Below are 21,756 nucleotides of genomic sequence, written 5' to 3' on the forward strand. Positions count from 1 at the left end.
GATATTTGAGAGAAACGGGATTGTAATTAGGCCGCCTCATTAGCATAGCCTGCTGAGGAGATATTCTTGAATAACTTTTGTTGTGAAGGTCGTAGAGACTTGGAAAGGGCGTCTGTCTCTACCAAACGGGGTACTGCGGATCGATTGGTACCATCCCCGAGCTTCTAGGACCTTGGGAAGGGGTCGAACGAGCGAATCTGAAAAGTGGGCGGGGTTAGGTTTAGGCAAGGGGTGGTGTGGTTAGGGTAAGGGTCTAAGGAACCTGACTAGGCATAGAATCGAAGTCCAGAACCTCTGAATAAGAAAGTCGCTAAAACAGCTAGGGTTAAGGTAAGGATTAGGGATGAAAGCACATTGGAGAAGGAGATATTCTTGGGTTAGGGTTAGGGTTAGGGTTAGGGTTAGGGATGAAAGCACATTGGAGAAGGAGATATTCTTGAATAACTTTTTTTCTGAAGGTCGTAGAGACTTGGAAAGTGGTTTCTATTGAACTAATGTGGGTCCTGCGGATCGATTGGTGCCATCCCCGAGCTCCTACGACCTTCGGAAGGGGTCGAAGTAGCGAATGGCCGAAAACCCGAGGAGATATTCTTGAATAACTTTTTTTGTGAAGGTCGTAGAGAGTGGGAGAGGGCATTTGTTTCTGGCAAGTGGGGTATTGCGCATCGATTGGTACCATTTTCGAGCTTCTACGACCTTCGGAAGGGGTCGAACGCCCAAATCCCCAAAAGTGGGCGGGGCTAGTTGGGAATTTCTGATTTCTGGTGGAATTTCTGTGGATCTTACCTGCATTCTTACCTTTCAGGCTGAATGAAGAGGGGCCTGATGTGTGTCCAGACCACTGGCTCCTTGGCCCCCCATGATTGGGCCCCCAGAAGAGATGATTGGGCCCCCAGAAGAGCTCCTGTGCCCCATACACCGCACGGCCCAAGGAGATGCTTCACTCTCATTCTTCCAAGCGACTGATTTTGGATTTCTCCAAGATTTGTCTAATGAGCTGTTTGATCTGTGGGGCACTTGTCTTGTGTGTGAGTTCACCTTGGTCATGGTTTTTCCTGAATTTAGGGTTTTGAATTTGATGTGATAAAATGACATTTCTGAGGAGAATTCTCTGTTGGGATGGTGAATATCCTGTAATTTTGAGTTTTGGTGTCTTCTATGCCGAGATATTTGAGAGAAACGGGATTGTAATTAGGCCGCCTCATTAGCATAGCCTGCTGAGGAGATATTCTTGAATAACTTTTGTTGTGAAGGTCGTAGAGACTTGGAAAGGGCGTCTGTCTCTACCAAACGGGGTACTGCGGATCGATTGGTACCATCCCCGAGCTTCTAGGACCTTGGGAAGGGGTCGAACGAGCGAATCTGAAAAGTGGGCGGGGTTAGGTTTAGGCAAGGGGTGGTGTGGTTAGGGTAAGGGTCTAAGGAACCTGACTAGGCATAGAATCGAAGTCCAGAACCTCTGAATAAGAAAGTCGCTAAAACAGCTAGGGTTAAGGTAAGGATTAGGGATGAAAGCACATTGGAGAAGGAGATATTCTTGGGTTAGGGTTAGGGTTAGGGTTAGGGTTAGGGATGAAAGCACATTGGAGAAGGAGATATTCTTGAATAACTTTTTTTCTGAAGGTCGTAGAGACTTGGAAAGTGGTTTCTATTGAACTAATGTGGGTCCTGCGGATCGATTGGTGCCATCCCCGAGCTCCTACGACCTTCGGAAGGGGTCGAAGTAGCGAATGGCCGAAAACCCGAGGAGATATTCTTGAATAACTTTTTTTGTGAAGGTCGTAGAGAGTGGGAGAGGGCATTTGTTTCTGGCAAGTGGGGTATTGCGCATCGATTGGTACCATTTTCGAGCTTCTACGACCTTCGGAAGGGGTCGAACGCCCAAATCCCCAAAAGTGGGCGGGGCTAGTTGGGAATTTCTGATTTCTGGTGGAATTTCTGTGGATCTTACCTGCATTCTTACCTTTCAGGCTGAATGAAGAGGGGCCTGATGTGTGTCCAGACCACTGGCTCCTTGGCCCCCCATGATTGGGCCCCCAGAAGAGATGATTGGGCCCCCAGAAGAGCTCCTGTGCCCCATACACCGCACGGCCCAAGGAGATGCTTCACTCTCATTCTTCCAAGCGACTGATTTTGGATTTCTCCAAGATTTGTCTAATGAGCTGTTTGATCTGTGGGGCACTTGTCTTGTGTGTGAGTTCACCTTGGTCATGGTTTTTCCTGAATTTAGGGTTTTGAATTTGATGTGATAAAATGACATTTCTGAGGAGAATTCTCTGTTGGGATGGTGAATATCCTGTAATTTTGAGTTTTGGTGTCTTCTATGCCGAGATATTTGAGAGAAACGGGATTGTAATTAGGCCGCCTCATTAGCATAGCCTGCTGAGGAGATATTCTTGAATAACTTTTGTTGTGAAGGTCGTAGAGACTTGGAAAGGGCGTCTGTCTCTACCAAACGGGGTACTGCGGATCGATTGGTACCATCCCCGAGCTTCTAGGACCTTGGGAAGGGGTCGAACGAGCGAATCTGAAAAGTGGGCGGGGTTAGGTTTAGGCAAGGGGTGGTGTGGTTAGGGTAAGGGTCTAAGGAACCTGACTAGGCATAGAATCGAAGTCCAGAACCTCTGAATAAGAAAGTCGCTAAAACAGCTAGGGTTAAGGTAAGGATTAGGGATGAAAGCACATTGGAGAAGGAGATATTCTTGGGTTAGGGTTAGGGTTAGGGTTAGGGTTAGGGATGAAAGCACATTGGAGAAGGAGATATTCTTGAATAACTTTTTTTCTGAAGGTCGTAGAGACTTGGAAAGTGGTTTCTATTGAACTAATGTGGGTCCTGCGGATCGATTGGTGCCATCCCCGAGCTCCTACGACCTTCGGAAGGGGTCGAAGTAGCGAATGGCCGAAAACCCGAGGAGATATTCTTGAATAACTTTTTTTGTGAAGGTCGTAGAGAGTGGGAGAGGGCATTTGTTTCTGGCAAGTGGGGTATTGCGCATCGATTGGTACCATTTTCGAGCTTCTACGACCTTCGGAAGGGGTCGAACGCCCAAATCCCCAAAAGTGGGCGGGGCTAGTTGGGAATTTCTGATTTCTGGTGGAATTTCTGTGGATCTTACCTGCATTCTTACCTTTCAGGCTGAATGAAGAGGGGCCTGATGTGTGTCCAGACCACTGGCTCCTTGGCCCCCCATGATTGGGCCCCCAGAAGAGATGATTGGGCCCCCAGAAGAGCTCCTGTGCCCCATACACCGCACGGCCCAAGGAGATGCTTCACTCTCATTCTTCCAAGCGACTGATTTTGGATTTCTCCAAGATTTGTCTAATGAGCTGTTTGATCTGTGGGGCACTTGTCTTGTGTGTGAGTTCACCTTGGTCATGGTTTTTCCTGAATTTAGGGTTTTGAATTTGATGTGATAAAATGACATTTCTGAGGAGAATTCTCTGTTGGGATGGTGAATATCCTGTAATTTTGAGTTTTGGTGTCTTCTATGCCGAGATATTTGAGAGAAACGGGATTGTAATTAGGCCGCCTCATTAGCATAGCCTGCTGAGGAGATATTCTTGAATAACTTTTGTTGTGAAGGTCGTAGAGACTTGGAAAGGGCGTCTGTCTCTACCAAACGGGGTACTGCGGATCGATTGGTACCATCCCCGAGCTTCTAGGACCTTGGGAAGGGGTCGAACGAGCGAATCTGAAAAGTGGGCGGGGTTAGGTTTAGGCAAGGGGTGGTGTGGTTAGGGTAAGGGTCTAAGGAACCTGACTAGGCATAGAATCGAAGTCCAGAACCTCTGAATAAGAAAGTCGCTAAAACAGCTAGGGTTAAGGTAAGGATTAGGGATGAAAGCACATTGGAGAAGGAGATATTCTTGGGTTAGGGTTAGGGTTAGGGTTAGGGTTAGGGATGAAAGCACATTGGAGAAGGAGATATTCTTGAATAACTTTTTTTCTGAAGGTCGTAGAGACTTGGAAAGTGGTTTCTATTGAACTAATGTGGGTCCTGCGGATCGATTGGTGCCATCCCCGAGCTCCTACGACCTTCGGAAGGGGTCGAAGTAGCGAATGGCCGAAAACCCGAGGAGATATTCTTGAATAACTTTTTTTGTGAAGGTCGTAGAGAGTGGGAGAGGGCATTTGTTTCTGGCAAGTGGGGTATTGCGCATCGATTGGTACCATTTTCGAGCTTCTACGACCTTCGGAAGGGGTCGAACGCCCAAATCCCCAAAAGTGGGCGGGGCTAGTTGGGAATTTCTGATTTCTGGTGGAATTTCTGTGGATCTTACCTGCATTCTTACCTTTCAGGCTGAATGAAGAGGGGCCTGATGTGTGTCCAGACCACTGGCTCCTTGGCCCCCCATGATTGGGCCCCCAGAAGAGATGATTGGGCCCCCAGAAGAGCTCCTGTGCCCCATACACCGCACGGCCCAAGGAGATGCTTCACTCTCATTCTTCCAAGCGACTGATTTTGGATTTCTCCAAGATTTGTCTAATGAGCTGTTTGATCTGTGGGGCACTTGTCTTGTGTGTGAGTTCACCTTGGTCATGGTTTTTCCTGAATTTAGGGTTTTGAATTTGATGTGATAAAATGACATTTCTGAGGAGAATTCTCTGTTGGGATGGTGAATATCCTGTAATTTTGAGTTTTGGTGTCTTCTATGCCGAGATATTTGAGAGAAACGGGATTGTAATTAGGCCGCCTCATTAGCATAGCCTGCTGAGGAGATATTCTTGAATAACTTTTGTTGTGAAGGTCGTAGAGACTTGGAAAGGGCGTCTGTCTCTACCAAACGGGGTACTGCGGATCGATTGGTACCATCCCCGAGCTTCTAGGACCTTGGGAAGGGGTCGAACGAGCGAATCTGAAAAGTGGGCTAGGGTTAGGGTTAGGGTTAGGGTTAGGGTTAGGGTTAGGGTTAGGGTTAGGGTTAGGGTTAGGGATGAAAGCACATTGGAGAAGGAGATATTCTTGAATAACTTTTTTTCTGAAGGTCGTAGAGACTTGGAAAGTGGTTTCTATTGAACTAATGTGGGTCCTGCGGATCGATTGGTGCCATCCCCGAGCTCCTACGACCTTCGGAAGGGGTCGAAGTAGCGAATGGCCGAAAACCCGAGGAGATATTCTTGAATAACTTTTTTTGTGAAGGTCGTAGAGAGTGGGAGAGGGCATTTGTTTCTGGCAAGTGGGGTATTGCGCATCGATTGGTACCATTTTCGAGCTTCTACGACCTTCGGAAGGGGTCGAACGCCCAAATCCCCAAAAGTGGGCGGGGCTAGTTGGGAATTTCTGATTTCTGGTGGAATTTCTGTGGATCTTACCTGCATTCTTACCTTTCAGGCTGAATGAAGAGGGGCCTGATGTGTGTCCAGACCACTGGCTCCTTGGCCCCCCATGATTGGGCCCCCAGAAGAGATGATTGGGCCCCCAGAAGAGCTCCTGTGCCCCATACACCGCACGGCCCAAGGAGATGCTTCACTCTCATTCTTCCAAGCGACTGATTTTGGATTTCTCCAAGATTTGTCTAATGAGCTGTTTGATCTGTGGGGCACTTGTCTTGTGTGTGAGTTCACCTTGGTCATGGTTTTTCCTGAATTTAGGGTTTTGAATTTGATGTGATAAAATGACATTTCTGAGGAGAATTCTCTGTTGGGATGGTGAATATCCTGTAATTTTGAGTTTTGGTGTCTTCTATGCCGAGATATTTGAGAGAAACGGGATTGTAATTAGGCCGCCTCATTAGCATAGCCTGCTGAGGAGATATTCTTGAATAACTTTTGTTGTGAAGGTCGTAGAGACTTGGAAAGGGCGTCTGTCTCTACCAAACGGGGTACTGCGGATCGATTGGTACCATCCCCGAGCTTCTAGGACCTTGGGAAGGGGTCGAACGAGCGAATCTGAAAAGTGGGCGGGGTTAGGTTTAGGCAAGGGGTGGTGTGGTTAGGGTAAGGGTCTAAGGAACCTGACTAGGCATAGAATCGAAGTCCAGAACCTCTGAATAAGAAAGTCGCTAAAACAGCTAGGGTTAAGGTAAGGATTAGGGATGAAAGCACATTGGAGAAGGAGATATTCTTGGGTTAGGGTTAGGGTTAGGGTTAGGGTTAGGGATGAAAGCACATTGGAGAAGGAGATATTCTTGAATAACTTTTTTTCTGAAGGTCGTAGAGACTTGGAAAGTGGTTTCTATTGAACTAATGTGGGTCCTGCGGATCGATTGGTGCCATCCCCGAGCTCCTACGACCTTCGGAAGGGGTCGAAGTAGCGAATGGCCGAAAACCCGAGGAGATATTCTTGAATAACTTTTTTTGTGAAGGTCGTAGAGAGTGGGAGAGGGCATTTGTTTCTGGCAAGTGGGGTATTGCGCATCGATTGGTACCATTTTCGAGCTTCTACGACCTTCGGAAGGGGTCGAACGCCCAAATCCCCAAAAGTGGGCGGGGCTAGTTGGGAATTTCTGATTTCTGGTGGAATTTCTGTGGATCTTACCTGCATTCTTACCTTTCAGGCTGAATGAAGAGGGGCCTGATGTGTGTCCAGACCACTGGCTCCTTGGCCCCCCATGATTGGGCCCCCAGAAGAGATGATTGGGCCCCCAGAAGAGCTCCTGTGCCCCATACACCGCACGGCCCAAGGAGATGCTTCACTCTCATTCTTCCAAGCGACTGATTTTGGATTTCTCCAAGATTTGTCTAATGAGCTGTTTGATCTGTGGGGCACTTGTCTTGTGTGTGAGTTCACCTTGGTCATGGTTTTTCCTGAATTTAGGGTTTTGAATTTGATGTGATAAAATGACATTTCTGAGGAGAATTCTCTGTTGGGATGGTGAATATCCTGTAATTTTGAGTTTTGGTGTCTTCTATGCCGAGATATTTGAGAGAAACGGGATTGTAATTAGGCCGCCTCATTAGCATAGCCTGCTGAGGAGATATTCTTGAATAACTTTTGTTGTGAAGGTCGTAGAGACTTGGAAAGGGCGTCTGTCTCTACCAAACGGGGTACTGCGGATCGATTGGTACCATCCCCGAGCTTCTAGGACCTTGGGAAGGGGTCGAACGAGCGAATCTGAAAAGTGGGCGGGGTTAGGTTTAGGCAAGGGGTGGTGTGGTTAGGGTAAGGGTCTAAGGAACCTGACTAGGCATAGAATCGAAGTCCAGAACCTCTGAATAAGAAAGTCGCTAAAACAGCTAGGGTTAAGGTAAGGATTAGGGATGAAAGCACATTGGAGAAGGAGATATTCTTGGGTTAGGGTTAGGGTTAGGGTTAGGGTTAGGGATGAAAGCACATTGGAGAAGGAGATATTCTTGAATAACTTTTTTTCTGAAGGTCGTAGAGACTTGGAAAGTGGTTTCTATTGAACTAATGTGGGTCCTGCGGATCGATTGGTGCCATCCCCGAGCTCCTACGACCTTCGGAAGGGGTCGAAGTAGCGAATGGCCGAAAACCCGAGGAGATATTCTTGAATAACTTTTTTTGTGAAGGTCGTAGAGAGTGGGAGAGGGCATTTGTTTCTGGCAAGTGGGGTATTGCGCATCGATTGGTACCATTTTCGAGCTTCTACGACCTTCGGAAGGGGTCGAACGCCCAAATCCCCAAAAGTGGGCGGGGCTAGTTGGGAATTTCTGATTTCTGGTGGAATTTCTGTGGATCTTACCTGCATTCTTACCTTTCAGGCTGAATGAAGAGGGGCCTGATGTGTGTCCAGACCACTGGCTCCTTGGCCCCCCATGATTGGGCCCCCAGAAGAGATGATTGGGCCCCCAGAAGAGCTCCTGTGCCCCATACACCGCACGGCCCAAGGAGATGCTTCACTCTCATTCTTCCAAGCGACTGATTTTGGATTTCTCCAAGATTTGTCTAATGAGCTGTTTGATCTGTGGGGCACTTGTCTTGTGTGTGAGTTCACCTTGGTCATGGTTTTTCCTGAATTTAGGGTTTTGAATTTGATGTGATAAAATGACATTTCTGAGGAGAATTCTCTGTTGGGATGGTGAATATCCTGTAATTTTGAGTTTTGGTGTCTTCTATGCCGAGATATTTGAGAGAAACGGGATTGTAATTAGGCCGCCTCATTAGCATAGCCTGCTGAGGAGATATTCTTGAATAACTTTTGTTGTGAAGGTCGTAGAGACTTGGAAAGGGCGTCTGTCTCTACCAAACGGGGTACTGCGGATCGATTGGTACCATCCCCGAGCTTCTAGGACCTTGGGAAGGGGTCGAACGAGCGAATCTGAAAAGTGGGCGGGGTTAGGTTTAGGCAAGGGGTGGTGTGGTTAGGGTAAGGGTCTAAGGAACCTGACTAGGCATAGAATCGAAGTCCAGAACCTCTGAATAAGAAAGTCGCTAAAACAGCTAGGGTTAAGGTAAGGATTAGGGATGAAAGCACATTGGAGAAGGAGATATTCTTGGGTTAGGGTTAGGGTTAGGGTTAGGGTTAGGGATGAAAGCACATTGGAGAAGGAGATATTCTTGAATAACTTTTTTTCTGAAGGTCGTAGAGACTTGGAAAGTGGTTTCTATTGAACTAATGTGGGTCCTGCGGATCGATTGGTGCCATCCCCGAGCTCCTACGACCTTCGGAAGGGGTCGAAGTAGCGAATGGCCGAAAACCCGAGGAGATATTCTTGAATAACTTTTTTTGTGAAGGTCGTAGAGAGTGGGAGAGGGCATTTGTTTCTGGCAAGTGGGGTATTGCGCATCGATTGGTACCATTTTCGAGCTTCTACGACCTTCGGAAGGGGTCGAACGCCCAAATCCCCAAAAGTGGGCGGGGCTAGTTGGGAATTTCTGATTTCTGGTGGAATTTCTGTGGATCTTACCTGCATTCTTACCTTTCAGGCTGAATGAAGAGGGGCCTGATGTGTGTCCAGACCACTGGCTCCTTGGCCCCCCATGATTGGGCCCCCAGAAGAGATGATTGGGCCCCCAGAAGAGCTCCTGTGCCCCATACACCGCACGGCCCAAGGAGATGCTTCACTCTCATTCTTCCAAGCGACTGATTTTGGATTTCTCCAAGATTTGTCTAATGAGCTGTTTGATCTGTGGGGCACTTGTCTTGTGTGTGAGTTCACCTTGGTCATGGTTTTTCCTGAATTTAGGGTTTTGAATTTGATGTGATAAAATGACATTTCTGAGGAGAATTCTCTGTTGGGATGGTGAATATCCTGTAATTTTGAGTTTTGGTGTCTTCTATGCCGAGATATTTGAGAGAAACGGGATTGTAATTAGGCCGCCTCATTAGCATAGCCTGCTGAGGAGATATTCTTGAATAACTTTTGTTGTGAAGGTCGTAGAGACTTGGAAAGGGCGTCTGTCTCTACCAAACGGGGTACTGCGGATCGATTGGTACCATCCCCGAGCTTCTAGGACCTTGGGAAGGGGTCGAACGAGCGAATCTGAAAAGTGGGCGGGGTTAGGTTTAGGCAAGGGGTGGTGTGGTTAGGGTAAGGGTCTAAGGAACCTGACTAGGCATAGAATCGAAGTCCAGAACCTCTGAATAAGAAAGTCGCTAAAACAGCTAGGGTTAAGGTAAGGATTAGGGATGAAAGCACATTGGAGAAGGAGATATTCTTGGGTTAGGGTTAGGGTTAGGGTTAGGGTTAGGGATGAAAGCACATTGGAGAAGGAGATATTCTTGAATAACTTTTTTTCTGAAGGTCGTAGAGACTTGGAAAGTGGTTTCTATTGAACTAATGTGGGTCCTGCGGATCGATTGGTGCCATCCCCGAGCTCCTACGACCTTCGGAAGGGGTCGAAGTAGCGAATGGCCGAAAACCCGAGGAGATATTCTTGAATAACTTTTTTTGTGAAGGTCGTAGAGAGTGGGAGAGGGCATTTGTTTCTGGCAAGTGGGGTATTGCGCATCGATTGGTACCATTTTCGAGCTTCTACGACCTTCGGAAGGGGTCGAACGCCCAAATCCCCAAAAGTGGGCGGGGCTAGTTGGGAATTTCTGATTTCTGGTGGAATTTCTGTGGATCTTACCTGCATTCTTACCTTTCAGGCTGAATGAAGAGGGGCCTGATGTGTGTCCAGACCACTGGCTCCTTGGCCCCCCATGATTGGGCCCCCAGAAGAGATGATTGGGCCCCCAGAAGAGCTCCTGTGCCCCATACACCGCACGGCCCAAGGAGATGCTTCACTCTCATTCTTCCAAGCGACTGATTTTGGATTTCTCCAAGATTTGTCTAATGAGCTGTTTGATCTGTGGGGCACTTGTCTTGTGTGTGAGTTCACCTTGGTCATGGTTTTTCCTGAATTTAGGGTTTTGAATTTGATGTGATAAAATGACATTTCTGAGGAGAATTCTCTGTTGGGATGGTGAATATCCTGTAATTTTGAGTTTTGGTGTCTTCTATGCCGAGATATTTGAGAGAAACGGGATTGTAATTAGGCCGCCTCATTAGCATAGCCTGCTGAGGAGATATTCTTGAATAACTTTTGTTGTGAAGGTCGTAGAGACTTGGAAAGGGCGTCTGTCTCTACCAAACGGGGTACTGCGGATCGATTGGTACCATCCCCGAGCTTCTAGGACCTTGGGAAGGGGTCGAACGAGCGAATCTGAAAAGTGGGCTAGGGTTAGGGTTAGGGTTAGGGTTAGGGTTAGGGTTAGGGTTAGGGTTAGGGTTAGGTAAGAACGGTAATATCCGTGGACCGACCCCGTCGGTCCAACGTTATGCACGGGCCCTCCTGGAACATAGGGTGCCCCTCACTTGGTAAAATAACCTTGTACAAACACTATTAAATATAGTTGTCTTTACGTGTGGGTAGGTTTCTAAAGAAGCTATCCCCTTTTACACGGTAGGTGGTAGTCTTAGTTCTCAGGTGAGTATAATCGTCTCAAATTAGAGTTTAGGTAGTTCTCAAGTGAGTATAATATTCTCAAATTAGAGTTATAGGTGGTTCCAAAAATTCTGCTACAATGCAGTTGTTATAAGTAGACCATTTGCCATCATTAAATCATCCCTAGTTGGGGTAGGTAATTCCTCTTATTTTCCTTTTTTCAGGTAAGGCAATTACATAGGTAAGTATCAGTTAATACTGTAATAACACATCCATAGTTGCAATCTTTAAGCCCGCCGCGACGTTTCGATTGAAATAAATCTTCTTCAGGCTTGGGCTTAAGATGTGTGATAAGTGGTAATAAACACAAGTCATTTTGCTTTGTTTGTGATGAGTGCATGGAGCATTTTGTCCTATGCTGGCTGAGGTCAGAGTGAGCAGTGAGCTGTTTGCTGATCTGCCTTATATACTCTCTGCCTCTGTTAGACTCCTCCCCTTTCTTTTACAAAACTCTTTTCGAGACAATGTGAAGGGTGGATCCAATTGAAATGTGAGGTGGGTAATTCCTTTTCTTAAGGTAATTACCAGGTAAGTATTTGTCATATTATTATGTTAATGTTTTTTTCTGTTTGAAATAAAACATGTAGTAAATCCAATGGTGTTGTCTGTAATTCCTTCTTTATACCTTTTTTCAGGTGAGGTAATTACACAGGTGAATATTCTGTATTGTAGTTATGTACATGTTTCTTCGGTTTGAAATAAAACATGTAATAAACCAATTGGTGTTGTTAGTGGATAATTCCTCCCTTTTTCCTCTTTACAGTTAAAAAAGGAAAAAAGATGAATACTCCGTAGTGTTTAAATCTCAGCTATTCCACCTTCCACTACCCAGCCAAAACCATGCCTTTCTTCATATTTACACTGTCCAACAGCATCGTCCCTGAACCAGATGGGATGGGGGTTAGGATGAGGGCAAGGGGTCCTGTGGTTAGGGTTAGGGTAAGGGGTCCTGGGGTTAGGGTTAGGGTAAGAGGATTTGGGGTAGGGGTAGTAGAAAGCAGGGTCCGTCGGGAGCCGTTAATTCCTTGGCCTCTTTCTCGCCAGTTGCTTGTGGGAAACGATTCCTAAAAATTGGACAGCATCGGTCCAACATGGAGAAGACTAAAGCAGTGTTTTAGAAGGGCACCCCAATGCTGTTCCAGGCGGCACTGGCCAGGGTTAGGTAAGAACGGTAATATCCGTGGACCGACCCCGTCGGTCCAACGTTATGCACGGGCCCTCCTGGAACATAGGGTGCCCCTCACTTGGTAAAATAACCTTGTACAAACACTATTAAATATAGTTGTCTTTACGTGTGGGTAGGTTTCTAAAGAAGCTATCCCCTTTTACACGGTAGGTGGTAGTCTTAGTTCTCAGGTGAGTATAATCGTCTCAAATTAGAGTTTAGGTAGTTCTCAAGTGAGTATAATATTCTCAAATTAGAGTTATAGGTGGTTCCAAAAATTCTGCTACAATGCAGTTGTTATAAGTAGACCATTTGCCATCATTAAATCATCCCTAGTTGGGGTAGGTAATTCCTCTTATTTTCCTTTTTTCAGGTAAGGCAATTACATAGGTAAGTATCAGTTAATACTGTAATAACACATCCATAGTTGCAATCTTTAAGCCCGCCGCGACGTTTCGATTGAAATAAATCTTCTTCAGGCTTGGGCTTAAGATGTGTGATAAGTGGTAATAAACACAAGTCATTTTGCTTTGTTTGTGATGAGTGCATGGAGCATTTTGTCCTATGCTGGCTGAGGTCAGAGTGAGCAGTGAGCTGTTTGCTGATCTGCCTTATATACTCTCTGCCTCTGTTAGACTCCTCCCCTTTCTTTTACAAAACTCTTTTCGAGACAATGTGAAGGGTGGATCCAATTGAAATGTGAGGTGGGTAATTCCTTTTCTTAAGGTAATTACCAGGTAAGTATTTGTCATATTATTATGTTAATGTTTTTTTCTGTTTGAAATAAAACATGTAGTAAATCCAATGGTGTTGTCTGTAATTCCTTCTTTATACCTTTTTTCAGGTGAGGTAATTACACAGGTGAATATTCTGTATTGTAGTTATGTACATGTTTCTTCGGTTTGAAATAAAACATGTAATAAACCAATTGGTGTTGTTAGTGGATAATTCCTCCCTTTTTCCTCTTTACAGTTAAAAAAGGAAAAAAGATGAATACTCCGTAGTGTTTAAATCTCAGCTATTCCACCTTCCACTACCCAGCCAAAACCATGCCTTTCTTCATATTTACACTGTCCAACAGCATCGTCCCTGAACCAGATGGGATGGGGGTTAGGATGAGGGCAAGGGGTCCTGTGGTTAGGGTTAGGGTAAGGGGTCCTGGGGTTAGGGTTAGGGTAAGAGGATTTGGGGTAGGGGTAGTAGAAAGCAGGGTCCGTCGGGAGCCGTTAATTCCTTGGCCTCTTTCTCGCCAGTTGCTTGTGGGAAACGATTCCTAAAAATTGGACAGCATCGGTCCAACATGGAGAAGACTAAAGCAGTGTTTTAGAAGGGCACCCCAATGCTGTTCCAGGCGGCACTGGCCAGGGTTAGGTAAGAACGGTAATATCCGTGGACCGACCCCGTCGGTCCAACGTTATGCACGGGCCCTCCTGGAACATAGGGTGCCCCTCACTTGGTAAAATAACCTTGTACAAACACTATTAAATATAGTTGTCTTTACGTGTGGGTAGGTTTCTAAAGAAGCTATCCCCTTTTACACGGTAGGTGGTAGTCTTAGTTCTCAGGTGAGTATAATCGTCTCAAATTAGAGTTTAGGTAGTTCTCAAGTGAGTATAATATTCTCAAATTAGAGTTATAGGTGGTTCCAAAAATTCTGCTACAATGCAGTTGTTATAAGTAGACCATTTGCCATCATTAAATCATCCCTAGTTGGGGTAGGTAATTCCTCTTATTTTCCTTTTTTCAGGTAAGGCAATTACATAGGTAAGTATCAGTTAATACTGTAATAACACATCCATAGTTGCAATCTTTAAGCCCGCCGCGACGTTTCGATTGAAATAAATCTTCTTCAGGCTTGGGCTTAAGATGTGTGATAAGTGGTAATAAACACAAGTCATTTTGCTTTGTTTGTGATGAGTGCATGGAGCATTTTGTCCTATGCTGGCTGAGGTCAGAGTGAGCAGTGAGCTGTTTGCTGATCTGCCTTATATACTCTCTGCCTCTGTTAGACTCCTCCCCTTTCTTTTACAAAACTCTTTTCGAGACAATGTGAAGGGTGGATCCAATTGAAATGTGAGGTGGGTAATTCCTTTTCTTAAGGTAATTACCAGGTAAGTATTTGTCATATTATTATGTTAATGTTTTTTTCTGTTTGAAATAAAACATGTAGTAAATCCAATGGTGTTGTCTGTAATTCCTTCTTTATACCTTTTTTCAGGTGAGGTAATTACACAGGTGAATATTCTGTATTGTAGTTATGTACATGTTTCTTCGGTTTGAAATAAAACATGTAATAAACCAATTGGTGTTGTTAGTGGATAATTCCTCCCTTTTTCCTCTTTACAGTTAAAAAAGGAAAAAAGATGAATACTCCGTAGTGTTTAAATCTCAGCTATTCCACCTTCCACTACCCAGCCAAAACCATGCCTTTCTTCATATTTACACTGTCCAACAGCATCGTCCCTGAACCAGATGGGATGGGGGTTAGGATGAGGGCAAGGGGTCCTGTGGTTAGGGTTAGGGTAAGGGGTCCTGGGGTTAGGGTTAGGGTAAGAGGATTTGGGGTAGGGGTAGTAGAAAGCAGGGTCCGTCGGGAGCCGTTAATTCCTTGGCCTCTTTCTCGCCAGTTGCTTGTGGGAAACGATTCCTAAAAATTGGACAGCATCGGTCCAACATGGAGAAGACTAAAGCAGTGTTTTAGAAGGGCACCCCAATGCTGTTCCAGGCGGCACTGGCCAGGGTTAGGTAAGAACGGTAATATCCGTGGACCGACCCCGTCGGTCCAACGTTATGCACGGGCCCTCCTGGAACATAGGGTGCCCCTCACTTGGTAAAATAACCTTGTACAAACACTATTAAATATAGTTGTCTTTACGTGTGGGTAGGTTTCTAAAGAAGCTATCCCCTTTTACACGGTAGGTGGTAGTCTTAGTTCTCAGGTGAGTATAATCGTCTCAAATTAGAGTTTAGGTAGTTCTCAAGTGAGTATAATATTCTCAAATTAGAGTTATAGGTGGTTCCAAAAATTCTGCTACAATGCAGTTGTTATAAGTAGACCATTTGCCATCATTAAATCATCCCTAGTTGGGGTAGGTAATTCCTCTTATTTTCCTTTTTTCAGGTAAGGCAATTACATAGGTAAGTATCAGTTAATACTGTAATAACACATCCATAGTTGCAATCTTTAAGCCCGCCGCGACGTTTCGATTGAAATAAATCTTCTTCAGGCTTGGGCTTAAGATGTGTGATAAGTGGTAATAAACACAAGTCATTTTGCTTTGTTTGTGATGAGTGCATGGAGCATTTTGTCCTATGCTGGCTGAGGTCAGAGTGAGCAGTGAGCTGTTTGCTGATCTGCCTTATATACTCTCTGCCTCTGTTAGACTCCTCCCCTTTCTTTTACAAAACTCTTTTCGAGACAATGTGAAGGGTGGATCCAATTGAAATGTGAGGTGGGTAATTCCTTTTCTTAAGGTAATTACCAGGTAAGTATTTGTCATATTATTATGTTAATGTTTTTTTCTGTTTGAAATAAAACATGTAGTAAATCCAATGGTGTTGTCTGTAATTCCTTCTTTATACCTTTTTTCAGGTGAGGTAATTACACAGGTGAATATTCTGTATTGTAGTTATGTACATGTTTCTTCGGTTTGAAATAAAACATGTAATAAACCAATTGGTGTTGTTAGTGGATAATTCCTCCCTTTTTCCTCTTTACAGTTAAAAAAGGAAAAAAGATGAATACTCCGTAGTGTTTAAATCTCAGCTATTCCACCTTCCACTACCCAGCCAAAACCATGCCTTTCTTCATATTTACACTGTCCAACAGCATCGTCCCTGAACCAGATGGGATGGGGGTTAGGATGAGGGCAAGGGGTCCTGTGGTTAGGGTTAGGGTAAGGGGTCCTGGGGTTAGGGTTAGGGTAAGAGGATTTGGGGTAGGGGTAGTAGAAAGCAGGGTCCGTCGGGAGCCGTTAATTCCTTGGCCTCTTTCTCGCCAGTTGCTTGTGGGAAACGATTCCTAAAAATTGGACAGCATCGGTCCAACATGGAGAAGACTAAAGCAGTGTTTTAGAAGGGCACCCCAATGCTGTTCCAGGCGGCACTGGCCAGGGTTAGGTAAGAACGGTAATATCCGTGGACCGACCCCGTCGGTCCAACGTTATGCACGGGCCCTCCTGGAACATAGGGTGCCCCTCACTTGGTAAAATAACCTTGTACAAACACTATTAAATATAGTTGTCTTTACGTGTGGGTAGGTTTCTAAAGAAGCTATCCCCTTTTACACGGTAGGTGGTAGTCTTAGTTCTCAGGTGAGTATAATCGTCTCAAATTAGAGTTTAGGTAGTTCTCAAGTGAGTATAATATTCTCAAATTAGAGTTATAGGTGGTTCCAAAAATTCTGCTACAATGCAGTTGTTATAAGTAGACCATTTGCCATCATTAAATCATCCCTAGTTGGGGTAGGTAATTCCTCTTATTTTCCTTTTTTCAGGTAAGGCAATTACATAGGTAAGTATCAGTTAATACTGTAATAACACATCCATAGTTGCAATCTTTAAGCCCGCCGCGACGTTTCGATTGAAATAAATCTTCTTCAGGCTTGGGCTTAAGATGTGTGATAAGTGGTAATAAACACAAGTCATTTTGCTTTGTTTGTGATGAGTGCATGGAGCATTTTGTCCTATGCTGGCTGAGGTCAGAGTGAGCAGTGAGCTGTTTGCTGATCTGCCTTATATACTCTCTGCCTCTGTTAGACTCCTCCCCTTTCTTTTACAAAACTCTTTTCGAGACAATGTGAAGGGTGGATCCAATTGAAATGTGAGGTGGGTAATTCCTTTTCTTAAGGTAATTACCAGGTAAGTATTTGTCATATTATTATGTTAATGTTTTTTTCTGTTTGAAATAAAACATGTAGTAAATCCAATGGTGTTGTCTGTAATTCCTTCTTTATACCTTTTTTCAGGTGAGGTAATTACACAGGTGAATATTCTGTATTGTAGTTATGTACATGTTTCTTCGGTTTGAAATAAAACATGTAATAAACCAATTGGTGTTGTTAGTGGATAATTCCTCCCTTTTTCCTCTTTACAGTTAAAAAAGGAAAAAAGATGAATACTCCGTAGTGTTTAAATCTCAGCTATTCCACCTTCCACTACCCAGCCAAAACCATGCCTTTCTTCATATTTACACTGTCCAACAGCATCGTCCCTGAACCAGATGGGATGGGGGTTAGGATGAGGGCAAGGGGTCCTGTGGTTAGGGTTAGGGTAAGGGGTCCTGGGGTTAGGGTTAGGGTAAGAGGATTTGGGGTAGGGGTAGTAGAAAGCAGGGTCCGTCGGGAGCCGTTAATTCCTTGGCCTCTTTCTCGCCAGTTGCTTGTGGGAAACGATTCCTAAAAATTGGACAGCATCGGTCCAACATGGAGAAGACTAAAGCAGTGTTTTAGAAGGGCACCCCAATGCTGTTCCAGGCGGCACTGGCCAGGGTTAGGTAAGAACGGTAATATCCGTGGACCGACCCCGTCGGTCCAACGTTATGCACGGGCCCTCCTGGAACATAGGGTGCCCCTCACTTGGTAAAATAACCTTGTACAAACACTATTAAATATAGTTGTCTTTACGTGTGGGTAGGTTTCTAAAGAAGCTATCCCCTTTTACACGGTAGGTGGTAGTCTTAGTTCTCAGGTGAGTATAATCGTCTCAAATTAGAGTTTAGGTAGTTCTCAAGTGAGTATAATATTCTCAAATTAGAGTTATAGGTGGTTCCAAAAATTCTGCTACAATGCAGTTGTTATAAGTAGACCATTTGCCATCATTAAATCATCCCTAGTTGGGGTAGGTAATTCCTCTTATTTTCCTTTTTTCAGGTAAGGCAATTACATAGGTAAGTATCAGTTAATACTGTAATAACACATCCATAGTTGCAATCTTTAAGCCCGCCGCGACGTTTCGATTGAAATAAATCTTCTTCAGGCTTGGGCTTAAGATGTGTGATAAGTGGTAATAAACACAAGTCATTTTGCTTTGTTTGTGATGAGTGCATGGAGCATTTTGTCCTATGCTGGCTGAGGTCAGAGTGAGCAGTGAGCTGTTTGCTGATCTGCCTTATATACTCTCTGCCTCTGTTAGACTCCTCCCCTTTCTTTTACAAAACTCTTTTCGAGACAATGTGAAGGGTGGATCCAATTGAAATGTGAGGTGGGTAATTCCTTTTCTTAAGGTAATTACCAGGTAAGTATTTGTCATATTATTATGTTAATGTTTTTTTCTGTTTGAAATAAAACATGTAGTAAATCCAATGGTGTTGTCTGTAATTCCTTCTTTATACCTTTTTTCAGGTGAGGTAATTACACAGGTGAATATTCTGTATTGTAGTTATGTACATGTTTCTTCGGTTTGAAATAAAACATGTAATAAACCAATTGGTGTTGTTAGTGGATAATTCCTCCCTTTTTCCTCTTTACAGTTAAAAAAGGAAAAAAGATGAATACTCCGTAGTGTTTAAATCTCAGCTATTCCACCTTCCACTACCCAGCCAAAACCATGCCTTTCTTCATATTTACACTGTCCAACAGCATCGTCCCTGAACCAGATGGGATGGGGGTTAGGATGAGGGCAAGGGGTCCTGTGGTTAGGGTTAGGGTAAGGGGTCCTGGGGTTAGGGTTAGGGTAAGAGGATTTGGGGTAGGGGTTAGGGTTAGGGTTAGGGTTAGGGTTAGGGTTAGGGTTAGGGTTAGGGTTAGGGTTAGGGTTAGGATTAGGGATGAAAGCACATTGGAGAAGGAGATATTCTTGAATAACTTTTTTTCTGAAGGTCGTAGAGACTTGGAAAGTGGTTTCTATTGAACTAATGTGGGTCCTGCGGATCGATTGGTGCCATCCCCGAGCTCCTCCGACCTTCGGAAGGGGTCGAAGTAGCAAATGGCCGAAAAGCCGAGGAGATATTCTTGAATAACTTTTTTTGTGAAGGTCGTAGAGAGTGGGAGAGGGCATTTGTTTCTGGCAAGTGGGGTATTGCGCATCGATTGGTACCATTTTCGAGCTTCTACGACCTTCGGAAGGGGTCGAACGCCCAAATCCCCAAAAGTGGGAGGGGCTAGTTCGGAATTTGTGATTTCTGGTGGAATTTGTGTCGATCTTACCTGCATTCTTACCTTTCAGGTTGAACGAAGAGGGGCCTGATGTGTGTCCAGACCACTGCCTCCTTGGCCCCCCATGATTGGGCCCCCAGAAGAGATGATTGGGCCCCCAGAAGAGCTCCTGTGCCCCATACACCGCACGGCCCAAGGAGATGCTTCACTGTCATTCTTCCAAGCGACTGATTTTGGATTTCTCCAAGATTTGTCTAATGAGCTGTTTGATCTGTGGGGCACTTGTCTTGTGTGTGAGTTCACCTTGGTCATGGTTTTTCCTGAATTTAGGGTTTTGAATTTGATGTGATAAAATGACATTTCTGAGGAGAATTCTCTGTTGGGATGGTGAATATCCTGTAATTTTGAGTTTTGGTGTCTTCTATGCCGAGATATTTGAGAGAAACGGGATTGTAATTAGGCAGCCTCATTAGCATAGCCTGCTGAGGAGATATTCTAGAATAACTTTTGCTGTGAAGGTCGTAGAGACTTGGAAAGGGCGTCTGTCTCTACTAAATGGGGTACTGCGGATCGATTGGTACCATCGCCGAGCTTCTAGGACCTTGGGAAGGGGTCGAACGAGCGAATCTGAAAAGTGGGCGGGGTTAGGTTTAGGCAAGGGGTGGTGTGGTTAGGGTAAGGGTCTAAGGAACCTGACTAGGCATAGAATCGAAGTCCAGAACCTCTGAATAAGAAAGTCGCTAAAACAGCTAGGGTTAAGGTAAGGATTAGGGATGAAAGCACATTGGAGAAGGAGATATTCTTGAATAACTTTTTTTCTGAAGGTCGTAGAGACTTGGAAAGTGGTTTCTATTGAACTAATGTGGGTCCTGCGGATCGATTGGTGCCATCCCCGAGCTCCTCCGACCTTCGGAAGGGGTCGAAGTAGCAAATGGCCGAAAAGCCGAGGAGATATTCTTGAATAACTTTTTTTGTGAAGGTCGTAGAGAGTGGGAGAGGGCATTTGTTTCTGGCAAGTGGGGTATTGCGCATCGATTGGTACCATTTTCGAGCTTCTACGACCTTCGGAAGGGGTCGAACGCCCAAATCCCCAAAAGTGGGAGGGGCTAGTTCGGAATTTGTGATTTCTGGTGGAATTTGTGTCGATCTTACCTGCATTCTTACCTTTCAGGTTGAACGAAGAGGGGCCTGATGTGTGTCCAGACCACTGCCTCCTTGGCCCCCCATGATTGGGCCCCCAGAAGAGATGATTGGGCCCCCAGAAGAGCTCCTGTGCCCCATACACCGCACGGCCCAAGGAGATGCTTCACTGTCATTCTTCCAAGCGACTGATTTTGGATTTCTCCAAGATTTGTCTAATGAGCTGTTTGATCTGTGGGGCACTTGTCTTGTGTGTGAGTTCACCTTGGTCATGGTTTTTCCTGAATTTAGGGTTTTGAATTTGATGTGATAAAATGACATTTCTGAGGAGAATTCTCTGTTGGGATGGTGAATATCCTGTAATTTTGAGTTTTGGTGTCTTCTATGCCGAGATATTTGAGAGAAACGGGATTGTAATTAGGCAGCCTCATTAGCATAGCCTGCTGAGGAGATATTCTAGAATAACTTTTGCTGTGAAGGTCGTAGAGACTTGGAAAGGGCGTCTGTCTCTACTAAATGGGGTACTGCGGATCGATTGGTACCATCGCCGAGCTTCTAGGACCTTGGGAAGGGGTCGAACGAGCGAATCTGAAAAGTGGGCGGGGTTAGGTTTAGGCAAGGGGTGGTGTGGTTAGGGTAAGGGTCTAAGGAACCTGACTAGGCATAGAATCGAAGTCCAGAACCTCTGAATAAGAAAGTCGCTAAAACAGCTAGGGTTAAGGTAAGGATTAGGGATGAAAGCACATTGGAGAAGGAGATATTCTTGAATAACTTTTTTTCTGAAGGTCGTAGAGACTTGGAAAGTGGTTTCTATTGAACTAATGTGGGTCCTGCGGATCGATTGGTGCCATCCCCGAGCTCCTCCGACCTTCGGAAGGGGTCGAAGTAGCAAATGGCCGAAAAGCCGAGGAGATATTCTTGAATAACTTTTTTTGTGAAGGTCGTAGAGAGTGGGAGAGGGCATTTGTTTCTGGCAAGTGGGGTATTGCGCATCGATTGGTACCATTTTCGAGCTTCTACGACCTTCGGAAGGGGTCGAACGCCCAAATCCCCAAAAGTGGGAGGGGCTAGTTCGGAATTTGTGATTTCTGGTGGAATTTGTGTCGATCTTACCTGCATTCTTACCTTTCAGGTTGAACGAAGAGGGGCCTGATGTGTGTCCAGACCACTGCCTCCTTGGCCCCCCATGATTGGGCCCCCAGAAGAGATGATTGGGCCCCCAGAAGAGCTCCTGTGCCCCATACACCGCACGGCCCAAGGAGATGCTTCACTGTCATTCTTCCAAGCGACTGATTTTGGATTTCTCCAAGATTTGTCTAATGAGCTGTTTGATCTGTGGGGCACTTGTCTTGTGTGTGAGTTCACCTTGGTCATGGTTTTTCCTGAATTTAGGGTTTTGAATTTGATGTGATAAAATGACATTTCTGAGGAGAATTCTCTGTTGGGATGGTGAATATCCTGTAATTTTGAGTTTTGGTGTCTTCTATGCCGAGATATTTGAGAGAAACGGGATTGTAATTAGGCAG

Source organism: Pleuronectes platessa, unplaced genomic scaffold (assembly GCF_947347685.1).
Source record: "Pleuronectes platessa unplaced genomic scaffold, fPlePla1.1 scaffold_29, whole genome shotgun sequence".
Classification (NCBI taxonomy): domain Eukaryota; kingdom Metazoa; phylum Chordata; class Actinopteri; order Pleuronectiformes; family Pleuronectidae; genus Pleuronectes; species Pleuronectes platessa.